Source organism: Hevea brasiliensis, chromosome 6, assembly GCF_030052815.1.
Source record: "Hevea brasiliensis isolate MT/VB/25A 57/8 chromosome 6, ASM3005281v1, whole genome shotgun sequence".
NCBI classification, from domain to species: Eukaryota; Viridiplantae; Streptophyta; class Magnoliopsida; order Malpighiales; family Euphorbiaceae; genus Hevea; species Hevea brasiliensis.
In genome coordinates, this window is record NC_079498.1 from 76,308,288 (window position 1) to 76,335,719 (window position 27,432).

The following is a 27,432-nucleotide window of genomic DNA, read 5'->3' on the forward strand; positions in this document are numbered from 1 at the left end:
ACCTCACCCTCTCCATCTTAGAGGTGGAATAAGACTAATAAAATTATCTCTTAAATGGCTAAAAATTATATGATTAGATTATAAGCGAGGTAATTTGTTGATATATTGCTAATCAAGGAATAACCTAGTTAGTTTTCTTATACCTTGGGAGATCTCGAGTTCAAGCAAATCCATACACCTCTTTTAAGATTGTTCACTTTTATAATGGGAAAGGGAGATTATAACTCTCGTTGTGTAGCTCATCAATTCTAACCAACTGATTAATTAAAAAAAAATAGTTAATATATTATATTATATTTGGGGAAATATTTTTAGCTGAATATGTGGATATGGCTTGTATTTTTAATCTAATTAGAAAGATGAATTTAGTATAATTTTCAAATTTAGAATCATAGCAATAAAAAGGATAATGATAAAATTATTATTTTTTATATAAAATGATAAAAAATAGTGTTAATTCACTAATATATTAGTATGATATATGTGGATTGTAGCTGAAACTTTTAAATTTAGCCATTCCTTATTATAATTTGTGTTGATTTTTAAAACATAATAGTTGGATGGATTATACAATACAGTTGATCGTTTTCCTTAAATATGTCCGCAATTTCCATTAAATACGCGAATCAAACTTGGCATATATATATTTTCTTGAAATGATAACTAAGGATTTTACTTACTAAGTTAACACTGATATCTGAATAATTGATTTTTTTTTTTCTTTTTTTTTTTCGTTATGTTTATAATTTTTGCAAATAAGTACTTTCTTTGAAACTAAAAGTTGAATCCGTCACAACATTATATTTCCATATAATAATAATAATAATAATAATAATATCAAATTAAGAAAAATATCAACAATTATCCTGAGATGCAAATTAGATAATAGAACATTTGAATTGGTTAATATATATATGGAAAGTATTCTTCGTTCGGTGATAATTTTTAGTTATGTTTCAATTTCATGATCTTTTTATAAATTTAATTTGATAATTATCTTCTTGTAATATCAATTAATTAAATAAAGAAACACAACTAAGCCTTAATCAAATAAAGTAACACGTTACACAAAATTATAACTGAGTGGAAATACAATTCCATAAGATTGTTAACATGTATAAATTTAAGGCGATTGCTAAAATTGAAGGAGGATGTATCTAAAAATTATAAAAGAAAATGGCGAGAATCTGAACTTGTGATCATTTGAGTAATTATTGATTACAAATTTGAGTTAGAACTCTATTAGTGGCATTGCAACAAAGTCAAGGACTTGCTAAGAGTTTAAGTCAACCCCTTGGCACAATACGCATATGGGCTTGCAAAGTAATAGGCTGTTGTATCTATTATACATTGGCCATGCCTGCAAGTTATTCTACCTCAAGTAGCGCAGCAAACCAAAGTCGAAAATCTTTGACACTACCAAAAAATAAAAAATAGAAAAAATAACAACCAAATGAATCAATTAAAATCGATTGCTAATTAATTTAGTAATCAATTCATTATGTTGCAATGAGGCTGATTGCAAATAATAATTGGCAACTAAATAGGTTACAAATAGCAACCGACAATCAAATTAATTGCTAAATTAATTAAATTTAAAAAATAAAATTTTTGGTAAAAAACTATCTAGCAGCAAACAATTTAGCAACTAAAATCGGTTATTAATAACAACCAAAACATAATAAGTTGTAAAAAATTTAGTATCTTTAATTTTGTAATTTTGTAACTATTTTATAAATCAGTTGCTATTTGCAACTATTTTAGCAACCGAAAAATGAGTTTCAAATTTTTAAAAAACTTAAATATCCAAATAATAAATAAAAATTCAAATAAATAATTTTTCAAAAAATTACTAAAATAATAAATTATTAAAAAAATTAGTACTAAAAAATTAATATAAAAATATTATAAAAAATTACAAATAATAACTATTATAAAAATTATTAACAAAAATTAAATATAAAAAGATATTTATAAGACAAATTACTAAAAAAATTACCATATATATATATTAGAACAAAAAAAATTACTAAAAATTAATACTACAAATAATTTACTGATAAAAATATATTTGTACAAAAAATTTTATCTTATGCCAATGAAAAATAAATTAAATAAAATGAGAAAGAAAAAGATGATAAAGAAGAAAAAAGATAATAAAGAAAGAGATGATGAAGAAAATAGATTAGAAATAAAAAGATGATTAAAAAGAAAATAGATGAGAAAGAAAAAGTGACGAAGAAGAAAAAATATGAGAAAGAAAAAGAAGAAGAAAAAAATAGATGAGAAAAAAATGATGAAAAAGAAAAAGATGATAAACAAAATATATGAGAATAAAAAAAATGATAAAAAAATTGAGAAAAAAGAGATGAAAGAAGGAAAAAAAAAGTGTAATGAGGAAGAAAATGAGTAATAGAGAAAAAAAATAAGTAGTGGTTTATTTAAGCGAATTGGCAATCGATTTAGCAACTGATTGTCGGTTATTAATTTCTTTTAAAAATTGGGTGAGAATTTTTGAAGAAAAAATTTTGCAATCAATTTACTATTGATTGTAAAAATCGGTTACTATTAGCAACTGATTCCTAAATCGATTGCAAACCAAAATGAAAAAAAAAATGGGCGAGAATTTTTTAGAGGGAAAAATTAGTTAAAAAAATCAGTTGCTATTAGCAACCGATTCAAAAATTAGTTGCAAATCAAAATAGAAAAAAACAATTTAAAATAATTAAAATAAGTTACTATTAGCAACTGATTCCTAAATCGATTGCAAACCAAAATGAAAAAAAAATGGACGAGAAGTTTTTAGAGGGAAAAATTAGTTAAAAAAATCAGTTGCTATTAGCAACCGATTCAAAAATTAGTTGCAAATCAAAATAGAAAAAAATAAAAAAATGTGTGGGAATTGTTGGGGGGAAAAATCAATTGCTAATAGTAACTTATTTTAATTATTTTAAAAATCGATTACTGCTAGCAACCGATTCTTAAAATTGATTGCAAATCAAAAAAGGAAAACAAAAAATTGGACGAAAATTTTTTGAGGGAAAAAATCAGTTATAAAAATTGGTTGCTATTGGTAACCAATTCGAAAATCGGTTGCAAATAAAAAGAAAAAGTAGTAAACAAAAAATTGGGCAAGAATTTTTAAAGAGAAAAATTTAGCAATCGATTTGTAATTAATTGCAAAAATCAGTTGTTATTAGCAACCAACAAGGAATTGGTTATAAATAACAACTAATTTTAGAAACCAATTTTTGCAACTGATTTGCAACTGATTGTGAATCAGTTGCAAACTTTGGAGCCAATTAAAATAATTCATTAATTTAATAATCGATTTTCTAAAATGATTTATGCTAGTAACAGATTTTAGTAACAAATTTCTTAATCAGTTGTTAATAGTATATTTAAAGTTTTTCTAATATCGATTAGTAACTGATTTAGTAACCAAATATAAATCAGCTGCTATTAGCAATTGTTGGACTTAGGAGTCCTAATCTATGTTTTGATCATAATAAACAATTAGTGTGCTACTAATCTACCTTATAAGTGTTTGTGTTAAAATTATAAGTCCAAAGTTTAAAATTATGAAATTACTTCAAATTAAGATTGAAAGAGAGCAAGAAATTGACATAAAGATTAAGGAGACACTACTATGTAAATTTTTAATTTTGTGAATCTCAATTAATTAATTGTGTTGGCTCAAGTCTAGGTATTTCCAAAATTCTTAGTGTTTATGTTTTTACCTATTTCTTGACCAAGGGGGAGCAAAATAAAATTTTCACTTTTGAGAAATGTAAACTTAATTTTTGAAAATATTTTTAATGAAAAATTTATTGAATTAGCTTTCTGATAGTTCAAATGGATCAAAATTCCGATTTTGGGATAGAGAGTTATGCATTTTCTAAACTTTTGTGTTTTTCTATCCAGTGGGGACTTTAGCAGCCGAAGTCAGGGACTTTGGCAACCGAAGTTAAGTTTTCAAACATAAGTTTTTGGCACCTCCACTTTTGATAGCTAAAGAGACTTTGGCAACTAAACCTAGGTTTTTGTAACTAGATAAAATGTGGTTTTAAGCAGTTGAATGGATATATTTGCATTTAATGCACCCCAATGGTGATTTTCTCACCAAAACTATAAATGGAGACCATTTATCACTGGAGAGAAGTTACAACAATTGATTTTTTGAGAATTTATTGTGTTCTAAATCTTCTCCTTCCTTCTCTCTCTAGAACTTGAGCTTTCATAATTAATTCTTAAGAGCTTATTTGTTTGAGCTATAGTTTTTTTAGTTCAGAGAGCGAGTTTAAAGTTATTGAGACTATTTATTATAACTTGAGTATGTTAGAGCATTAAATTGCTCTTGTGAGAAAAGAGAATTATAAAAGAGTAACGGTTTGCTCTTATAGTTTTGTAAGGGGTTTATTTTTCATCCAAAGAAGAATTATAATGCAGTTAACTCTCAAGAAGGGCCTTGAGGAGAGGACGTAGGCTTGGAATAGCTGAATCTCTATAAATCCTTGTGTCTACCATCATTCTTTTCTCTTCCTTGTTCTTATTTTCTATTAAATTTTCTTAGCTTCGAAAAGTTTTAATTAATACCCAATTCAACCCCCCCCCCCCCACCCTCTTGGGTTGCTATATGGGACAACAAATGGTATCAAAGCTAGTCTCTATTCAACAAAGATTTAATCATCTTGGGGCAAAGATCAATTGCAACCCTCAATGCTCAAGAAGGCCAATCGGTCGTAAGACCTCCATTATTTGATGGTAATAGCTTCCTTTATTAGAAATATAAGATATATTACTTCCTTAAATCAGAAGGAGTAGATTTGTGGGATGTTATTGAGAGTAGACCATTCACCCCAACCAAAATAGTAGAAGGTGTACATGAAGCAAAACCAAAGGGTGAATGGAGTGAGCAAGAGAAGAGAAGAGAAGAGTTGCTCTAAATGATAAAGCTATTTATGTTTTATTTTGTGCTCTAAATAGAAGTGACTATAAAAAAGTGTGTATGAAGTTTACCGCAACGGAGATTTGGGATGCCTTGATAATTACTCATAGGGCATTAGTCAAGTAAAGGAGAATAAGATGGATTCCCTAATCTATCAATATGAGTTATTCAAGATGAAATTGGATGAAACTATAAATCAAATCTATGATAGATTTGTAGAGATCATTGGAGGAATCAAATCCTTTGGGATGACGTTCACAATTGAAGAACTAGTAAAGAAGATTCTAAGAAGTCTTCTTAAGGAGTGGCTACCTAAAGTAACCTCACTTAAGGATTTTAAAGATTTGAGCAAGGTACAAATTGATGAACCTTTGGGAAACCTCATTGATTATGAGATGACTCTTAAAAGAGAGTAAGTGGAGGAATCAAGCAAGGCCAAGAAAAACATAGCTTTTAAGGTATCTTTCGAAAACTCAAGTGATGAAGATGAAGAGTATGATGAGGAAAAGTTATTTCTAGTAATAAGGAGAATAAGGAAGATGCTCTTCCAAAATAAGTAGTTCATTCCAAAGAGAAACTTCAAGAAGGATAAGGGTGAGAGTAGCAAGAGGGATCCTCCCATATGTTATGAATGCAACAAGTTGGGTCACATTAGAACGGATTGTCCCAAGTTAAAGAAGCCCTCCAAAAAGTTCAAGAAAAAGGCACTTAAAGCAATATGGAATAAATCAAGTGACTACGAAGATGAGGACATTGGTGATGAAGTTACCAAAATGTTCTTCATAGCAATGGAGGAAAGCTCTAATGAGGTAAGTGTAAGTGATGATATTGTTGAATTTTCTTATGATGAACTTGTTAATGCTCTTAAAGTCATGAATTATGAACTTGAGTTGAGTCGTAAGAAAAACAAACTTTTGAAAAAGGAACTAGTTAGTTTAAGGAAGGAGAATGAGACCTCATCTAAGGATGATAGACCTTTAGATAATAATATGCAAAAATCCTTAGATGAGCTCTCTTTAGAAAATGAGAAGTTGAGAAATGAAATTGTTGGGTTAAAAACTTTAGTTTCTAATTTGCTAAAGAAAATGACAAACTTGATGCAATTTTGGACTCTCGAAGGTCTCCTAGCATCAAGTGTGGACTTGGCTGTAACAAATTTGCCCAAACATCTCCTTTTAAGATCATATTTGTTAAAGCAACTAGTTTTAGTAAGCCTAGTCTCCAAGAGTCTAGCCCAAAGGTGTCTAATCCTTAAAGACAAGAGCCAAAGACACCTAGTGGCAATGAACTTAGAAAGACTTCATATCATCAACATGTCCCTAGACAAAATGTTAATAGGATATATACATCTAGGAGATTTGCATCTAGGCCAAACTCCTGCAGGGGACATGATACTAGGCCTCATAACCATCATCATACACATAATGCTTAATGTTTACATGCATATGTTAGACATAAAAATAATGGTCACATGAGACCATATGCACACTCTCATGCATATAGACTAAGAACAAGAAGGTTCAATGGTCATTGTCACTATTGTGGCAAGTTTGGTCACACCAACTATAGGTGTACTATTAGGAAGGTCCATCTTGGATATGGTAGAATGTTTGATCTTAATAATGATGGAACTACTAACCACCAAGGACCCAAGTACATTTGGGTACCTAAAGTAAATTGAATTATTTTGTGTAGGTATGCTTAAAATCCTCAAAGCTTGAAAGCAAGAGGTACTTGGATAGTGGATGTTCAAGACACATGATCGAAAATACCAACCTCTTCCTTTCACTTGAAAATAAGGATGGAGGTGGGCAAGTGACCTTTGGCAGCAATGGTAAAGGTAAAATTGTGGGGATAGGAAAGATTAATAAAAAAAAACTCTCATATCCTTGACAAAGTTCTTTTAGTTAATGGTTTGAAGCATAACTTACTAAGTGTTAGTCAATTATGTGATAAGGGTTGTAGAGTTATATTTGAGTTAAAATCTTGCTTTGTTTATAAGATTTGTGATAATTAAATGTTGTTTGTTGGTGAAAGGTTTGAAAATATTTATGCTATTGATTTGCATGCTTTGTCTAACAAAGATGTCAAGTGTTTTGTATCTAGTAGTTATGAATTTTGGACTTGGCATAGAAGGCTTAAACATGCCAGCATGGATCTTTTTGTAAACTTGAACAAGGATGAGCTAGTTGATGGGCTTCCAAAGATCAAGTTTCAAAAGTATAAGATGTGTGATGCATGCCAAATGGGTCAGCAAGTCAAGAGTTCTTTTAAATCAATTCATAAGATATCTACTTCTAGACCCCTTTAATTGTTGCATATGGATTTGTTTGGTCCTACTAGAGTAGCTAACTTAGGTGGTGCATACTATGCCTTTGTGATTGTTGATGACTACTCTAGGTATACTTGGGTTGCATTCTTTGCTCATAAGGATGAATGTTTTGATGTTTATGAAAGATTCTCAAAAAAGGTTCAAAATGAAAAAGTTTTTAAATTTCTTTTATTAAGAGTGATCATGGTAGGGAATTTGAAAATGAGAGATTTGAAAAATTTTGTGACTCACTAGGGATAGTCACAATTTTTCTTCTCTTAGGACTCTATAAAAAAATGGCATTGTTGAAAAAAAAATAAAACTCTTTTAGACATGGGGAGGACTATGTTAAATGAATTTAATTTGCCTACTTATTTTTTGGCGAAAGCCATTAATATGGCTTATTGAAGGAGTGGAAGCGTGATTATTGGACATTAGAACCTTGAATTTCAAAAATTATTTCTAAGGTTGCATGCACCATACCAAGTTTCTTATGAACCTAATCAATTTTCAATGTCCAATTGCATACCAAAACATATTTTAGCATGCATTAAAATTTTATTTGCCATTAAAGATTATGAATTAACATTTAATTCAATCAAACCCTAACTAAAAGAGAGATTTTAGATACTAACCTGTTGATGCACAATTGATGCAATCTTAGGATGCTCTTAGGACCTCAAATATTGTCCCTCTAGCTTGTTCACCACAAGTACACCAAGAAGCAACCATGGCAGCACCAAACTTTGCCTCTCAAGCTTTGCTAACCACTTGAAGATGGGGTTTAGTGCTTTAGTGAAGGTTAATGGATATTTAGGACACTAGAAACCTTTTCTAGCAATTCTAACTCAAAGAAAACAAGGGTTTTTTCTTTGAATCAAGTGAGAAAAGAGGAGAGGAGATGGTCACTCCATGTTGCCATCCAACATTAGAGAGAAAAGAGAGGTGGGCCGATTTTTCTTTATAAGCTCCCTTGCCACATGTCACCACAAGATCTCATGTTCTTATTATTTGATTTAATCCTATGAAGCCATGTGTCAAGCTCCATTTAAATCATAACATGTGGTCTTCCATCATAGAAAGACAAGTGGCAAGATTATATGGTGCCATGTGTCACCATTTCATGGTGCCACATGTCACCATGTGAAAAGACCAATTTGCCCTCACTCTTTAATTTGAGTTCTCAACCCAAAATTATAATTTCTCTTCTTTAAATCAATTTATATCAAATATAAATTAATTAATTAATTAATTTCCATTAATTAATTTCTCATAATTAAATTCATATTTAATCAAATTAAATATAAATTTAATTTATATTATACATTCAATAACATAGATTTGGTTTCAAGTCATGCTAGGGATTTTGCAATCTTATTGCAAATCAAACCTCTTTAATTAATTAAGTAAACTCTTTAATTAATCAATTAAATCACATTTTAAATGGTGATTAGCTTGTGTAGATGCGTGACTTACTAGGCTCATTACTCATTAGCAATGAGAAATGATATTAACTCTTAATATCATTAGAACTCTTTCTTACCGTAAATGATTTCTCTAAATCATTTCAGGCATCTCATAGACCATGGTTGACACCTAGCATAGTATGCCATGGCCACCCAATTAGTAATAAGGAATACCTTAAATGAACCTTTGATCATACATTACCATGCACTAGAATCTCTCTGTTACAAAATCCCAATTCGAGCTGGAGTCATGGTTAATGTGAAACCCCATTTGCTATGAACATTATGTTCTCTTTTAATTCTAGTTCTTGATTAATTAGATTTTTTTATCAAATGCTCTTTTCTGACTAAATCTGTCTGTCCTAGCCAGGAACTTGAAATATCAAGAACAATTAAATGAACATAGGATTTTATCCCTATTTACTTAGGGTAATGGATTCCATCTTGATCAACGCCTATCTCCATTTATAACTAGTAGGAGCCAACACATGCCCATATACCTATACATAGTACAAGTATGAAAGCAGTATCAAACTCAAACTACCTATATACAAGATAACTGTGTTATCTCAGGTCTAAAGATTATATGCACTGATATGATATATGACAATGCATTGACAAGAGTAAACTCCATGTGCTTGTCATATGCGTAACTGGTTCGGCCTACTTATCATGTATAAGTGCATATCATGTTTATTATATGGCATGAGACTCACCACTCCATCTTATTTATATCTCATACAAATACCTTAGGAACAAACATGATTACAATCTTTCTAGATAAGTCATGTTCTTTGTGAAGTATCCTCGATTGTGAACCAATTTATGATACTTTGTGCTAGAAACACTGTCACTTATATTCTTAACAACTTAAGAATATAATTTCTAACAAAATATCAATGGATCTTTTCTATTAAACATAAATATATTATGTAAACGGAAAAGTGAAATTGCCTTTTATTAATAAAATATGTATAAGATACATACAAAATGATATGCTCTAGGGCATATTACTAACAATCTCCCACTAGCACTTGAGCCATTCATTACAATATCTTAGACCCATCTTCTTAAGATGTCAGTTTAACTGAATTTGTGACATAGGCTTTGTGAATGGATCAACTAGATTTTCAGCTGATGCTATTTTCTGCATGGCTACATCACTTCGCCCAACTATCTCTCTAATAATGTGATAGCGCCTTTCTATGTGTTTGGATTTCTGGTGAGACCGGAGTTTCTTAGCCTGTATGACCGCTCCATTGTTGTCACAGTAGAGAGGAACTGCTGACTCAATGGAAGGAACTACTGCAAGTTCTGTCATGAACTTCTTTATCCAAATAGCCTGTTTTGTAGTATCTGATGCAGTAATGTACTCGGCCTCTATAGTGGAATCAGCAGTCATACTCTATTTGGAACACTTCTAACTGACTGCACCTCCATTACAAATGAACACAAACCCAGAGGTAGACTTTCTATCATTAATACCTGATTGAAAATCAGAATCAGTATGACCATCCAATTGCAAGTCACCACCTCCATAAATCAAGAATAAATTCTTAGTTCTTCTCAAGTACTTAAGGATATTCTTGATAGCTATCCAGTGTTCCAAACTTAGATTGGATTGAAACCTGCTAGTCAAACTAATAACATATGTGATATCCGGCCTAGTACACTATTAGTAGTATGCCCTAGAGCATATCATTTAGTATGTATCTTGTACATGTTTTTATTAATAAAAGACATTTCCTCTTTTCCATTTACATAATATATTTATGTGTAATAGAAAAGGTCCATTGATATTTTATTAGAAATTCTATTATTCAGTTGTTAAGAATATGAGTGACAGTATCTCTAGCACAAAGTATTATAAATAGGTTCACAATCGAGGATACTTCATAATAAGGACATGACTTATCCAAAAAGATTTTATTCATATTTGTTCCCAAGCTATTTATATGAGATATAAATAAGATGGAAAGGTGAGTCTCATGCTATATGACAAACATGATAGGCACTTATACATGATAAGTAGGTCGAACCAGTGACACTTATGACAAGCACATGCAGTTTACTCTTATCAATGTATTGTCATAAATCATATCAGTGCATATAATCTTTAGACCTAAGATAGCATAGTTATCTTGTATATAGGTGGTTTGAGTTTGATACTGCTTTCATACTTGTACTGTGTATGGGTATATGGGCATGTGTTGGCTCCTACTAGTTATATATGGAGGTAGGTATTGATTAAGATGGAATCTGTTCCTCTAAGTAAATAGAGATAAAATCCTATGTTCATTTAATTGTTCTTGATGTTTCAAGTTCCTGACCAGTACAGATAGATTTATTTAGAAAAGAGTTTCTGATGAGAAAATCTTTTAATCAAGAACTGGATTTAAAAGAGAACATAATATTCATAGCAAATGGGGTTTGACATAAACTATGACTCCAGCTTAAATTGGGATTTTATAACAGAGAGATTCTAGTGCGTGGTAACATATGATTATAGGTTCATTTAAGGTAAACCTTATTACTGATTGGGTGGCCATGGCATGCTATGCTAGGTGTTAACCATGGTCTATGAGGTGCATAAAATGATTTAGAGAAATCATTTATGCTAAGAAAGAGTTCTGATGATATTAAGAGTTGATATCATGTCTCATTACCAATTAGTGATGAGCCTAGTAAGTCACACACATACACAAGTAATTACCGAATTAAATATGATTTAATTAATTAATTAATTAAATAGGTTTGGTTTGCAATTAGATTGCAAAGTCCCTAGCATGGCTTGAAACCAAATCTAGATTATTGGATGAATAGTATAAGTTAAATTTATATTTAAAGTGTTTAAATATGAATTTAATTAATAAAGATTATTAATGGATTTATATTTGATATAAATTGATTAGAAGAAGAGAAATTGTCACACCCTACCCCTCTGTAAGGAATGACATGATCCCGTAGTATACCTAATGAATTATCAACTCCGTCTACTGATAACCCATTAAATACACTACAAGGGATTTTAAAAACTTTTCTTACTTCTTTCACAGTGGTGAGCACTATTTACAGGTGTTAAAAACTTTTGTGAACTGAAGTGATAGAACTAACACATTTGACTTATTTGGAATTTCTGTAAAAATTTTGATAGAGTGCCATCTGTATTTTGGATAAAACAGTTCTTCAGAAAACCTGTAAAAAGCACTTCAATATTTTTCCCAATCTCAACTCCAATAAAATTCAATACAATATTTTTCTCAACTCAATCCACAACAATTTTTCAGTATTTTCAAAGGATGAGATAAAAGAAATATAATACAAATTTTACAAGTCAAAATAACTCATAATTCACTTTACAACTTCAATGTACAATTTTAATTTACAACTGCTCAAATAATTTACATACATATTATTACATGCATACATCAGACCTATGTACATGGGTATACCTATAATATACCTGGAGCTGGTCTGAAAGTGTCTTCAAAGAAACTTACTCACTGCTCTATGCTCTTCTTACCTGCGACAGCATACAAAGCTATCGCTGAGTGGTGAACTCAGTGGTGCACAACTATAATTTAAAACATAGTACAATATACATTGACAAAATTTACAGTAAATAATTTGGAAATCTGAATACTCATCAAATTCCAAAACTCAAAATATTCATTGCCAATAATGTAAATCATTTGTATAAATGACTTTGATCACAAAATTCAATTTATCAAATCATGACTAACCATTTAAGTAATTCCAACAAAATCAATTATACATAAACCATAATTGAAATCACAATTCTTTACCATTCAAAAGCCATTCTGTATCTCAAAAATCATTATGTATCTCAAAAATCAATCTTTATCTCAAAACCATGTTGTATCTCAAAAACCATGTCAGAGCTCAAAAACCATCTTTGTATCTAACAAATCATTCTTTATCTCACTAACTATGCAAGACTAATCCGATAGGGCCATCTTCGATGTGATTCTAACTCCCTATGGTCGGGGAGGTCGAATCAGATTCTAACTCCCTATGGTCGGGGAGGTCGAATCATCGTGCACAGTACCATCACAATACTGAATCTTCCGCAAGGGCCATAACGATAAAATAAACTTAGATCTAACCTCAAATCAGAGGAAAATCTAAGCCTGTGCACGTACCATGGTAATCAAAACACAACTAACTCCATTGTCTTCTCAACAAATGAGAGAGACGGGTAATAACCTAGTCAAGCATCTATAGTGAGATATAAAACAATATCACAATCCTTTTAGTGAGCATAAATCACAATATAATTCGATTCAAAGTCGATTCCAATATCCAATAATTTTTATGCTCAACACAATTCAATTCATAAATTTGCATTTTTCCATGAAAAATTACCATCACAATTCAAAACATGTTCTATCACAATTTTCCAAAACATAATTTATTCAATCCATAACAATGCTTAATACTTGTGGAAATACCATTTCACAAAGCTAAATTCATACATACTATAACAATTTTCAATAATCATTGAATTAAATCCAATGCTTGTTAAACATAATACATAAGAAAAAATGTCATTTAATCATATGAAATATTCAAACAAAATTAGTGAAAAGCTAGTTGTGCACAAACCTCTGATGACTGTCTCCTGGTCTGGACTCAGTGTTTCCTTCCCTTTTCCTGAGTCTTTACTAACTGAGAAACACAATTTAAAGTATTTCAGTACTAAATTAAACTGTCTCTATCGACAATGTTTGATAAGTAATTCACTGAAAGCTATTATTTGCTTAATCACCTAATATACCGACCCTCGATGTGTTCTAGGTAAACTAGGTTTTAGTGTCACTAATATGTCACATTTGATAGTATTTTAGGGTTGGTACGTTTTACCAAACTCATTTCCTTGTTTAGTGCATTTTAATGCAACTTGCTGGATTCCGGGATACTAGTTTGACCTAGCTGGACGACCTAGTTCCCTCGATTTCCGAGTTTCAGTCAAAACTACAAACTTGTAGATCTATGTCTTATGGAATGCGGGGCAAAATTTTAGGTCAATCCGAGTTATGTAGACCAAGTTATGGTCATTTTACTGTTGCTGGTCAAATGGCATCAAATTTGGTCATTTTAGGTCAATTTGGTCAACTTTGGTTCGGCCAGTTTTTGGACCCGAACTTGTGCAAGCTGTTTTTCTTGCTTATGGTCATTTCTGGGCTTTGGTGTCTTCATAAGACTTGTAGGTATGGATCTTAACTATTCATGGTTAAAATTTCAGGTCAATTGGACCTATTTTGAGTGAGTTATGGCCTATATACTAACTGCTGCCCAATTGGTCAGTTTTCAGGTTTCACTTGCACTTAATCCGAATTGGTCATTTTTCATGTCACCTTGCAAGCAGAATTTTGGTATGCTTTCTTAATGAAAGTTGGCACATTTTGTGCCTAGTTTCACCTCCAATTGGTCTCATACCAATTGAAGTTACACATTTAAAGTTATAGGCTAAAATGCATACTGCCCTTAATTACCTTGCTTAAACATACATCAATGACACATTTACCTTACTATATGTCCACTTCCCTTACTATATGTCCACTTCCCTTACCAATTCTGTTTTGGTACATTACCAAAACCATATAACACTTCATTTTAAAGTCATTTTGGGCAGATTACAAACATCCTCAATACACCAAATAAAACTCTAATTCACAAAGTCCAAATACAATCACATATACACATAAACATTTCTAGTTTTTACATACACTTTACACAACCAATTCATATACATATCCATCAATCCTCAATGTCATAATTCTGCCAATATCTTCATGAACACATACATTTATCAAAGAAGCCTCAAGGCTGCCGAAAAGCTTCACCATGCCAAAGTGTCCATAATTCATCAATTTCCATTCCAAGTGCATAATCACCATTTACATGTGGAATTAACTACTAGGACATCAATTCACCCTATTCAACATGAATTCCCATCAAACGTATGTAAAATAAATCATCAAATATACAACTCCATGGCTGCCCAAAATTGATATATCAAGAACTCCTCAAACTTGAAAATTTTCTTCACAATTCAAACACCCATAACAAGTATACAAACTTTAACAAAGCAATGTTCAAAAATACAAACTTACCTTTGGTTGGGACTTGTTAAACCTTCACTAAACTTCTTGATTTTGGTATCAAGCTCTTCCTTGTGATGTGAGGACAATTTTTAGTGAAGCTACGTAGGTGATTGGAGGTAAATTGAAGGAGTGCATGAAGCTTAAAGAAAAATGGCCATGGAGGTTTTGGGAGCTTTTCATTTACGGCATGGATGATTCTCAAGCTTGAAGATGAAGTGTTTAGTGGAGAAATCTGCCCACTAACACATTTTATAATCCTTAGTTTATTCCTTAGTGGTCCACTCACTTTAGTTTAATCATTTTATATGTTAAATGTGTTATTTACACAATTTTCACTCCACTTTTGGCTATTTACATTAGGTACCACCAAATTAATTCTTCATTTTATTTTCTAAGTGTAATATTATTTATTTTTAATGGAAATTTAGGTTAAAAGACAATTCGGGATGTCAAATGACCATAATGCCCCTGTTCGGGTTGCATTCCCAATTTTTGGGTAACACCGGGTTTTGTCCGTTTTTCGATTTCTCACTTTTCTTTGTACTAATTATTTAATTTTTCTTTGATATTTCTAATGATATTTATACTTCAATTGATGTCTCTTTAAGTCCTAAAAATATTTTCCAGGGTTCCCCGCAGTCCAGGGCCAGTCAACGGTCCACGCCGTGACTTCCCAGTGCGGTCACCCATCGATAGGGTTCTTGACTCGCTTAACTTGGTTACATTTCTTTGCTATTATTTTTCCTTCATTTTTCTTGTATTTTATTTTCTTGTATTTCATTATTTTATGTCTCCTCACTCATAACGAAGTGTAGTTCTAGGCATCCTAGCTGTCCGGATAGCACTGGTCACCGGAACAGTAGAACGCACTACCGAACTTAGGGGTGTTACAATTCTCCCCCCCTTAAATAAATTTTGCCTCGAAATTTTACCTGGTATTAATCTCTGAACAGCTGTGGGTGCTGTCTCCTCATATCCTCTTCACGTTCCCAAGTAGCTTCCTGGCCTGAATGATGGTTCCACAGCACTTTAACCAGGTGTATCTGTTTATTCCTCAGCTGCTTTACCTCATAAGCCAGAATTTTTATGGGTTCTTCCTCATATGAGAGGTCTGGATTTACTTCAATCTCTTCAACTGATAGTACATGAGATGGGTCAGATCTGTACCTCCTTAACATGGATACATGGAAGACACTGTGTATCCTTGCTAGCTCTGGAGGTAATGCTAACCGATATGCCAAAGGACCCACTCTTTCCAGAACCTCATATGGTCCGATGAAACGAGGACTCAGTTTCCCCTTTCTGCCAGATCTCATAATCCTCTTCCAAGGAGAAACTTTGAGGAATACCTTATCACCTACTGCATATTCAATATCTCTTCTTTTCAAATCAACATAGGACTTCTGACGGTTTGATGCAGCCTTGAGTCTATCTCTAATTAATCTAATCTTTTCCTCTGTCTGCTGAACAATTTCTGGCCCAATCATCTTCCTTTCACCTATTTCATTCCAACATAAGGGAGTTCTGCACTTCCTGCCATACAATGCTTCATATGGAGGCATTCCAATGCTTGATTGGTAGTTGTTGTTATAAGCAAACTCAATCAAAGGAAAGTGTGTATCCCAACTACCTTCAAATTCAATCACACAAGCCCGTAGCATATCCTCCAATATCTGAATTACCCTTTCAGACTGGCTATCTGTCTCTGGGTGGAATGCTATGCTGAAGTTCAATCTAGTTCCTAGGGCTCTCTGAAGACTACCCCAGAATCTAGAAGTGAACCTAGGATCTCTGTCAGATACAATTGATACTGGCACTCCATGCAATTTTACAATCTCATATATGTACAATCTGGCCAATCTTTCCAGGCTATAGTCCATCCGGACTGGCAAAAAGTGAGCAGACTTGGTTAGTCTGTCAATTATGACCTATACTGCATCTTGACTATTCTGTGTCCTCGGAAGTTTCATCACAAAATCCATAGTTATCTGTTCCCTTACTATGTTTCATAGGGTGCCACTCGTATGCTAGCTTGACACTTATTAATGTATACAAATTCTGTTAGTGGGATGTATCTATCCCATCTCCTCTCGGATTCAATGACACAAGTTCTCAATATATTCTTGAGGGCTTATCACATTTCTGAGTTATTATTATCATTTCATTTCATTATTTATAGGAACTCAATGAGTTTCCGAATTTACCTGAATTACTTGTTTCGACTGTCCATCCGTTTGAGGATGATAAGTCGTACTGATATCTTTAAGCTTATAGCAATTACTGTGGTATAGGTAATTCACATTAATATAACTGAGTCATTGACTCTAGCTACCTTACAAGTGTAGTCGTTTGATAGGCTAGTTCTGAAGTTTTACATTTCTGACTAAAATTTTCACATTTATTTCCAGTAATAGTACTCTATTCGGGTGCAACTGTATCAATTTATAGATTACTTACAAATATTCTTAATTTATTGTACCACGAGGAAGCACGTAGCTCTACACAATAATCCCGTGTCAGTACTGTAATCTGCAGCTTACAATACAAACATCGAGAACATTATATAGTCACTACGTTATAACCTCATGGGCTAGGTTTTCTAACATCTTATCTTTCTCGAATCCACTAATATCCTAAATCGATTCTGATTACAATATCCATTAATAATTACTAACAGTAACATCTTTGTCCTCATCTAGAGCAATTCTATTACTGTAACTTACTTTTAGGTCCTCTTGCCTTACATTAAGTAGGCTCGCCATTTAGCTTTATAATTTATGGTATGTTAGAAAATACTTTTAGCTAACAATTCTTCCAAAAGTAATGTTAATCATACTTGTTATTATAGTTATTATCCTAAAGGACTAGTCACTAATACATCAAAATTCGTTCCCATGTAAAGGAATAACAACAGAACATATAGTTCTGACACTAACACACAACTAAGTAGTGCTGGGATCAAATAATAACTAATTGTTTCTTTCAAAAATTAAGAACTTACCAGCAGCTACATCTGAAGTTTCTGCTCTTTCTCCTTGGCACATAGTGGACACTCCGACTGGTGCGCTACTATATTCGGGTTGATTCATTGTGTTATAGTGGTGAGGAGTACCAACTCTATTTCTATCTCGACTCTGACTGATGGTTTGTGAACTCCGGAGAGCAGATCGAGGTGGTTTAGCACAATCTTTAGCAAAGTGTCCAAGCTTTCCACAATTGTAACAGGCTCTAGAGGCCTTACGACAAATACCTCCATGTAGCTTACCACAAACATGGCAAAAACGGGCAGAATAGAACTTCTGGTTTTCGACGACTAGATTTTGGTGGTCTCTGCCCTGATGATCTGCCTCTATCATATTTCTGAGTTCGGGGCTCCTCAAATTCTTTTCTCTTCCCCAAATTACTGTTTGAGCTTTGACCCATAGGTTTCTCCCTTTTCTCCATTTCATGTTGCCCTTGTGGGGGTTGGGTCCGTACTTGGGCTTGGGCTGACAGATTATCAGCCAGTTGTTAAAAGAAAGTGGCCATTTGCTGGGCCATTTGTGCAGTAATTTGTACCGGTAAACTGCACAAATGTGCCTTCGACATTTTGTGGAGTCGGGCTTCAACTTGTTCTTCTGCCATCATGCATCGTTTCTATTGTCTCATTCTTCTCTTCCATTCTTTTCACAGAATTTTCTATTCCTGTACAACCAACACAAGGAGATTCCTCTCCATTAGTTCACATTTATGATGTAAATGTACTATATGTATCAAACATTTGAGCAATTGTAGTTACCGACAAAAAGATTTCAAATTCACAGTTCGAAATTCACTTTAAAACCATTGCTCTGATACCACTTAAACATGTGACACCCTACCCCTCTGTAAGGCGTGACATGATCCCATAGTATACCTAATGAATTATCAACTCCGTTTACTGATAACCCATTCAATACTCTACAAGGGATTTTAAAAACTTTTCTTACTTCTTTCACAGTGGTGAGCACTATTTACAGGTGTTAAAAACTTTTGTGAACTGAAGTGATAGAACTAACACATTTGACTTATTTGGAATTTCTATAAAAATTTTGGCAGAGTGCCATCTGTATTTTGGATAAAACAGTTCTTCAGAAAACCTGTAAAAAGCACTTCAATATTTTTCCCAATCTCAACTCCAACAAAATTCAACACAATAATTTTCTCAACTCAATCCACAACAATTTTTCAGTATTTTCAAAGGATGAGATAAAAGAAATATAATACAAATTTTACAAGTCAAAATAACTCATAATTCACTTTACAACTTCAATGTACAATTTTAATTTACAACTGCTCAAATAATTTACATACATATTATTACATGCATACATCAGACCTATGTACATGGGTATACCTATAATATACCTGGAACTGGTCTGAAAGTGTCTTCAAAGAAACTTACTCACTGCTCTATGCTCTTCTTACCTGCGACAAAGATACAAAGCTATTCTTTGAGTGGTGAACTCAGTGGTGCACAACTATAATTTAAAACATAGTACAATATACATTGACAAAATTTACAGTAAATAATTTGGAAATCTGAATACTCATCAAATTCCAAAACTCAAAATATTCATTGCCAATAATGTAAATCATTTGTATAAATGACTTTGATCACAAAATTCAATTTATCAAATCATGACTAACCATTTAAGTAATTCCAACAAAATCAATTATACATAAACCATAATTGAAATCACAATTCTTTACCATTCAAAAGCCATTCTGTATCTCAAAAATCATTATGTATCTCAAAAATCAATCTTTATCTCAAAACCATGTTGTATCTCAAAACCATGTCAGAGCTCAAAACCATCTCAGATCTAACAAATCATTCTTTATCTCACTAACTATGCAAGACTAATCCGATAGGGCCATCTTCGATGTGATTCTAACTCCCTATGGTCGGGGAGGTCGAATCAGATTCTAACTCCTTATGGTCGGGGAAGTCGAATCATCGTGCACAGTACCATCACAATACTGAATCTTCCGCAAGGGCCATAACGATAAAATAAACTTAGATCTAACCTCAAATCAGAGGAAAATCTAAGCCTGTGCACGTACCATGGTAATCAAAACACAACTAACTCCATTGTCTTCTCAACAAATGAGAGAGACGGGTAATAACCTAGTCAAGCATCTATAGTGAGATATAAAACAATATCACAATCCTTTTAGTGAGCATAAATCACAATATAATTCGATTCAAAGTCGATTCCAATATCCAATAATTTTTATGCTCAACACAATTCAAATCATAAATTTGCATTTTTCCATGAAAAATTACCATCACAATTCAAAACATGTTCTATCACAATTTTCCAAAACATAATTTATTCAATCCATAACAATGCTTAATACTTGTGGAAATACCATTTCACAAAGCTAAATTCATACATACTATAACAATTTTCAATAATCATTGAATTAAATCCAATGCTTGTTAAACATAATACATAAGAAAAAATGTCATTTAATCATATGAAATATTCAAACAAAATTAGTTAAAAGCTAGTTGTGCACAAACCTCTGATGACTGTCTCCTGGTCTGGACTCAGTGTTTCCTTCCCTTTTCCTGAGTCTTTACTAACTGAGAAACACAATTTAAAGTGTTTCAGTACTAAATTAAACTGTCTCTATCGACAATGTTTGATAAGTAATTCACTGAAAGCTATTATTTGCTTAATCACCTAATATACCGACCCTCGATGTGTTCTAGGTAAACTAGGTTTTAGTGTCACTAATATGTCACATACGATAGTATTTTAGGGTTGGTACGTTTTACCAAACTCATTTCCTTGTTTAGTGCATTTTAATGCAACTTGCTGGATTCCGGGATACTAGTTTGACCTAGCCGGACGACCTAGTTCCCTCGATTTTCGGGTTTCAGTCAAAACTATAAACTTGTAGATCTATGTCTTACGGAATGCGGGGCAAAATTTTAGGTCAATCCGAGTTATGTAGACCAAGTTATGGTCATTTTACTGTTGCTGGTCAAATGGCATCAAATTTGGTCATTTTAGGTCAATTTGGTCAACTTTGGTTCGGCCAATTTTTGGACCCGAACTTGTGCAAGCTGTTTGACTTGCTTATGGTCATTTCTGGGCTTTGGTGTCTTCATAAGACTTGTAGGTATGGATCTTAACTATTCATGGTTAAAATTTCAGGTCAATTGGACCTGTTTTGAGTGAGTTATGGCCTATATACTAACTGCTGCCCAATTGGTCAGTTTTCAGGTTTCACTTGCACTTAATCCGAATTGGTCATTTTTCATGTCACCTTGTAGGCAGAATTTTGGTATGCTTTCTTAATGAAAGTTGGCACATTTTGTGCCTAGTTTCACCTCCAATTGGTCTCATACCAATTGAAGTTACACATTTAAAGTTATAGGCTAAAATGCATACTGCCCTTAATTACCTTGCTTAAACATACATCAATGACACATTTACCTTACTATATGTCCACTTCCCTTACCAATTCTGTTTTGGTACATTACCAAAACCATATACCACTTCATTTTAAAGTCATTTTGGGCAGATTACAAACATCCTCAATACACCAAATAAAACTCTAATTCACAAAGTCCAAATACAATCACATATACACATAAACATTTCTAGTTTTTACATACACTTTACACAACCAATTCATATACATATCCATCAATCCTCAATGTCATAATTTTGCCAATATCTTCATGAACACATACATTTATCAAAGAAGCCTCAAGGCTGCCGAAAAGCTTCACCATGCCAAAGTGTCCATAATTCATCAATTTCCATTCCAAGTGCATAATCACCATTTACATGTGGAATTAACTACTAGGACATCAATTCACCCTATTCAACATGAATTCCCATCAAACATATGTAAAATAAATCATCAAATATACAACTCCATGGCTGCCCAAAATTGATATATCAAGAACTCCTCAAACTTGAAAATTTTCTTCACAATTCAAACACCCATAACAAGTATACAAACTTTAACAAAGCAATGTTCAAAAATACAAACTTACCTTTGGTTGGGACTTGTTAAACCTTCACTAAACTTCTTGATTTTGGTATCAAGCTCTTCCTTGTGATGTGAGGACAATTTTTAGTGAAGCTACCTAGGTGATTGGAGGTAAATTGAAGGAGTGCATGAAGCTTAAAGAAAAATGGCCATGGAGGTTTTGGGAGCTTTTCATTTACGGCATGGATGATTCTCAAGCTTGAAGATGAAGTGTTTAGTGGAGAAATCTGCCCACTAACACATTTTATAATCCTTAGTTTATTCCTTAGTGGTCCACTCACTTTAGTTTAATCATTTTATATGTTAAATGTGTTATTTACACAATTTTCACTCCACTTTTGGCTATTTACATTAGGTACCACCAAATTAATTCTTCATTTTATTTTCTAAGTGTAATATTATTTATTTTTAATGGACATTTAGGTCAAAAGACAATTTGGGATGTCAAATGACCATAATGCCCCTGTTCGGGTTGCATTCCCAATTTTTCGGTAACACCGGATTTTGTCCGTTTTTCGATTTCTCACTTTTCTTTGTACTAATTATTTAATTTTTCTTTGATATTTCTAATGATATTTATACTTCAATTGATGTCTCTTTAAGTCCTAAAAATATTTTCTAGGGTTCCCCACAGTCCAGGGCCAGTCAACGGTCCACGCCGTGACTTCCCGGTGCGGTCACCCATCGATAGGGTTCTCGACTCGCTTAACTTGGTTACATTTCTTTGCTATTATTTTTTCTTTGTTTTTCTTGTATTTTCTTTTCTTGTATTTCATTATTTTATGTCTCCTCACTCATAACGAAGTGTAGTTCTAGGCATCCTAGCTGTCCGGATAGCACTGGTCACCGGAACAATAGAACGCACTACCGAACTTAGGGGTGTTACAGAAATAATTATTTTGGGTTGAGAACTCAAAATTAAGACACAGGGGCATTTTGGTCATTTCACAAGGTGACATGTGACACCATGAGATGGTGACACATGGCATTACACATAAGCTTGCCAAATGTCTTTTAATCATGTGAGATGATTAAAATTAAGATTAAATATAAGTTTGACACTTGGCACAATGTGATTGGGTCAATTAAACCTAGAGCCAATCAGAAGGTGACATGTGGCAAGGGTTTTAAGTGGTGACCTAGCTATATAAGTGCTATTATGAAAAGAAAAAATAGCAATCAGCTGCTGCCTCCTTTGTGCCGCCACCCTTGAGGCTCCCATTCTCTTCTTCTTTATCTCTCATAAATTCCAAGAGATTAGCAAATAATCTCTTGAATTAAAAATACTAGAAATTGTTTCTAGTGTCCTGTTTACATCTTTAATCTCTTAAAAGGAAAAACTTGATTTTCTAATTAATAGAAAAAGCTTTAGAAGTTGTTCAAGGGCTGCCATAGGTGATCTTGGTATGGACAAGCTAGAGGGACAACATCTGGTGTCCTAAAGACGGATCCCGAAGGTGCCAAACACACTGTAGTGCATCAAGAGGTTAGTGCACTTGTTCTTGATCTAATCTAGGGTTCTAAAATTAATCTGATTAATTCTAAAATCTTAAATGGCAAATACAGATCCAAAAAACATATTAAAAGAGTTTTAATATGTTGTTTATCATTGAAATCAAATAGATAAAAATAAATCTTGCGTGATGCATGTGACCTTAGGTGAAAATTTTTGAATTTAATGATATAAACTTATGTTTTTCATGCTTTCGCTTCTTCATACACATCATTGCATACATCAAACTTCCAATATCTAAAGCATATGGAATCCTGGCCATTTTATCTCTTTCTTCAGGTGTCTTTAGAGACATCTCTTTAGAAAGGTGGATACCATATCTTACTGGTAACAATCCTCTTTTGGAATCAAGCATGTTAAACCTCTTTAACACCTTTTCCAAGTATAGACTTTGGGATAAACCAATTATTCTTTTTGCTTTATCTCTATAGATGCGAATTCCAAGAATATAGGTTGCCTCCCCTAAGTCTTGCATGGAGAATGTATTTGATAACCATACCTTAACAGTTGTCAACATACCTATGTCATTACCTATCAACAGAATGTTATCCACATATAAGACTAGGAAAGTGACAGCACTATCACTAACCTTCTTATATACACATGGTTCATCCACATTTTTGATAAAACCAAATGACTTAATGGCTTTATCAAAACGGATGTTCCAACTCCTCGAAGCTTGTTTTAACCCATAAATGGATTGCTTTAACTTGTACACCTTGGAACTATCTTGGGATTCAAAGCCTCTAGGTTATTCCATGAAAATGTTTTCATCAATGTATCCATTGACAAAAGCTATTTTGACATCCATTTGCCAATCTCATAATCATAGTATGCAGCTATTGCTAATAGAATCTTAATTGATTTAAGCATGGCAACAGGCAAGAAAGTCTCCTCATAGTCGATTCCTTGCCTTTGGCGAAACCCTTTCACTACTGGCCTTGCTTTATAGGTCTCTACCTTTCCATCAGAACCAATTTTCTTTTTGAAAACCCATTTACTCCCTATAGGTACAATACCTTCAGGTGGGTTAACAAGGTCCCAAACTTGGTTCTTATACATGGAATCAATTTCAGATTTCATAGCTTCAATCCATTTTGAAGAGTCTATATCTGATATAGCTTCATTATAGGTAAGAGGATCATCTCCATGATCTATTTCTTCATGAATAAACAACTCTTATTCATCTTCATGAAGAAAACCATATCTCACTGGTGGGTGAGATATCCTAGTCGATTTATGAGGAATTACTGTAGATGTTTCATCAATAGGTGTAGGTTGACTAGATGGATCTATATCCATTTTATCTATTGGTTGGTCAGAATTCTCCAATTCTAACTCTATTTGCCTTCCTTTGCTACCTTCTTGAATAAACTGTTGTTCAAGAAATATGGCATCCCTGCTTACCATAACCTTTTGCGATGTAGGCAAATAAAAATAATATCCAAAACTTTCTTTTGGATATCCAACAAATCGATATTTTTTCTGATCTGGTTTCCAATTTATCAGTGTTTAGCTTTTTAATATAAGCTGGACAACCCCAAATCTTAACATGCTTAAGACTTGGTTTTCTTCCATGCCATATCTCATAAGGTGTGGAAGAAACTGATTTTGATGGAATCCTATTCAGAATATGCAAAGCTGATTCTAATGCAAATCCCTAAAAGGAGATTGGCATATCAGTATAGCTTATCATACTGCGTACCATATCTAACAGGGTACAATTTCTCCTTTCAGATACACCATTCAGTTGTGGCATTCCTAGAAGAGTCATTTGGGAGACAATGCCATGCTCTTCCAAGTATTCATCAAATTCAGTACTTAAGTATTCACTTCCATGATCTGATCGAAGAGTTTTAATACTTTTTCCTGTTTGATTTTCTACTTCACATTTATATTCTTTAAACTTTTCAAAGGATTCATGTTTGTATTTCATCAAATACAAATACCCAAACCTTGATTTATCATCAGTAAAGGTAATAAAGTAATAAAAATCACCTCTAGCCATTTCCTTAAATGGACCACATACATCACTATGCATCAATTCTAAAATATTTTTAGCTTTTAGCCCTTGTCCAACAAAAGGTGATCTAGTCATTTTGCCTTGAAGGCATGATTCACAAGTTGGAGTAGGTTTAGAACCCAATGAGAATAAAATCCCCATTTTCTCCAGCTTTGCAATCCTATCTTCTGCAACATGACCTAATCTTAAGTGCCGAATATATTTTAAACTTGAGTTGATTTTCATCATGGAATTACATTCATTTAGATTGATTGTATTAGATTTGTATTTAACATTATTATCTAAATAATAAATTCCATCATGCATATAGCCCAAGCCAACATATTTATTTTCAAAATAAATATTGCAAACATCATTTGTGAACTGAAATCCATAACTATTTCTAGTCAAACTAGATATAGAAATGATGTTCTTGAAAGCATCAGGTACATGTAAAACATTATTTAAATAAAAAACATGTCAATAGTTGAGCCATTGCCAACCAGGAGTCTAATATCTCATGACTGCAAGCTGCTACTATTTGCTAGTTCCTGCATATCATAAGTAATGTGAGAACTAGCGCTAATATCTAAAACCAAGCTGTAGATAAACTATGAGTATCATCAGAATCTAAATAACAAGACACAGATATACGTTCTGAAGGTCTATCCTTCTTGTCCTTCAGAAAAGCAAGATACTCTGGGCAGTTCCTTTTCCAGTGCCCATCCTTTTGGCAGTGGAAACACTTTTCCTTGCCTTTGTCAACTTCAGTCTTGCCCTTCTATTTGGCTATCTTCTTGGAAGGTCCAAAAATTTGAGGTTTCTTATTCTTATTGTCCTTCTTCATTTTGGACTTTCCAGCAGAAGAAGAAGATACAATCAAAGCCACCTCTTTTCCTTTATTGCCTGGCATATTCTTTTGGGCAATAACCAATATGTTAAGCAACCTAGCCAAAGTATACTCTTGCTTTGTCATATGAAAATTTGTCACAAAATTCCCAAATGACTCAGGTAGGGACTGAAGGATTAAATCCGTCTGCAGTTGGAAATCCATGTGAAAGTCAAGATGTTCCAACTACTCAATAAAACGAATCATCTTGTGGACATGATCTCCTACATTCTATCCCTCAGACATCCTCATGCGGAATAGCTCTCTAGATATCTCATACCTAGCATTCCTGCTGTGCTCACCATACAACTCTTGCAGGTGAAGGAGGATCTCACTTGCATTTTGCATATTTTCATGCTGCTTCTGTAACTCATTACTCATAGAAGAAAGCATGTAACATTTAGCTCTCATATCATGCTCCTTCCACTTATCCAAAGTATCTAGTTCCTCTTGAGTGGCCTCTGGAGGTAAGGGACCAGAAACCTTTGAGTCTAAAACATATCCAATACGTTCTAGGTTTAGGACAAGTTTTAAATTTCTTAGCCAATCAGAAAGATTAGGTCCCGTCAATCTATTGTGATCAAGTATGCTCGCAAGGATATTGGATGATGGTGGTTGTTATGTGCTCATTATTATCAGAAAATTAACTGCAGAAAATAACTAGATTAATTAGTAAATGTATCAAGTAATTAATCAAAATGATTATGGTCTTTTAATCAAATTGGTCCTCCCACTAACTTGGCGAATCCTACACTTCCAAAGTAGGAAACAGAAATCCTAGTTGGATGGATTTCTAGTGGGTGATTGAATTCTTATAGTCTTATTGATCATCCTCAGGCACATCTATTATTGGAATTACAATAAACTATAAGTGAGCAACTCCTTGCCCATCACATCTCATGTGAGGTTCAATCATTTACTTAGCCCCTAATGCTCAAAATCTTAGGCACATCCATTATTGATTTATCTTGCATTAGTTAAGTTGATTCCATTGAGCCAGTAAACATGCAAATAATTTTAATATCCTCAGGCACATCCATTATTGGCCACCAACTATTTACATATTTACAACATCTCATGCTTAATAATTATTCTTAAGAAAATCTCTTAAATTAAATGCATCACATGCAAGTATTTAAA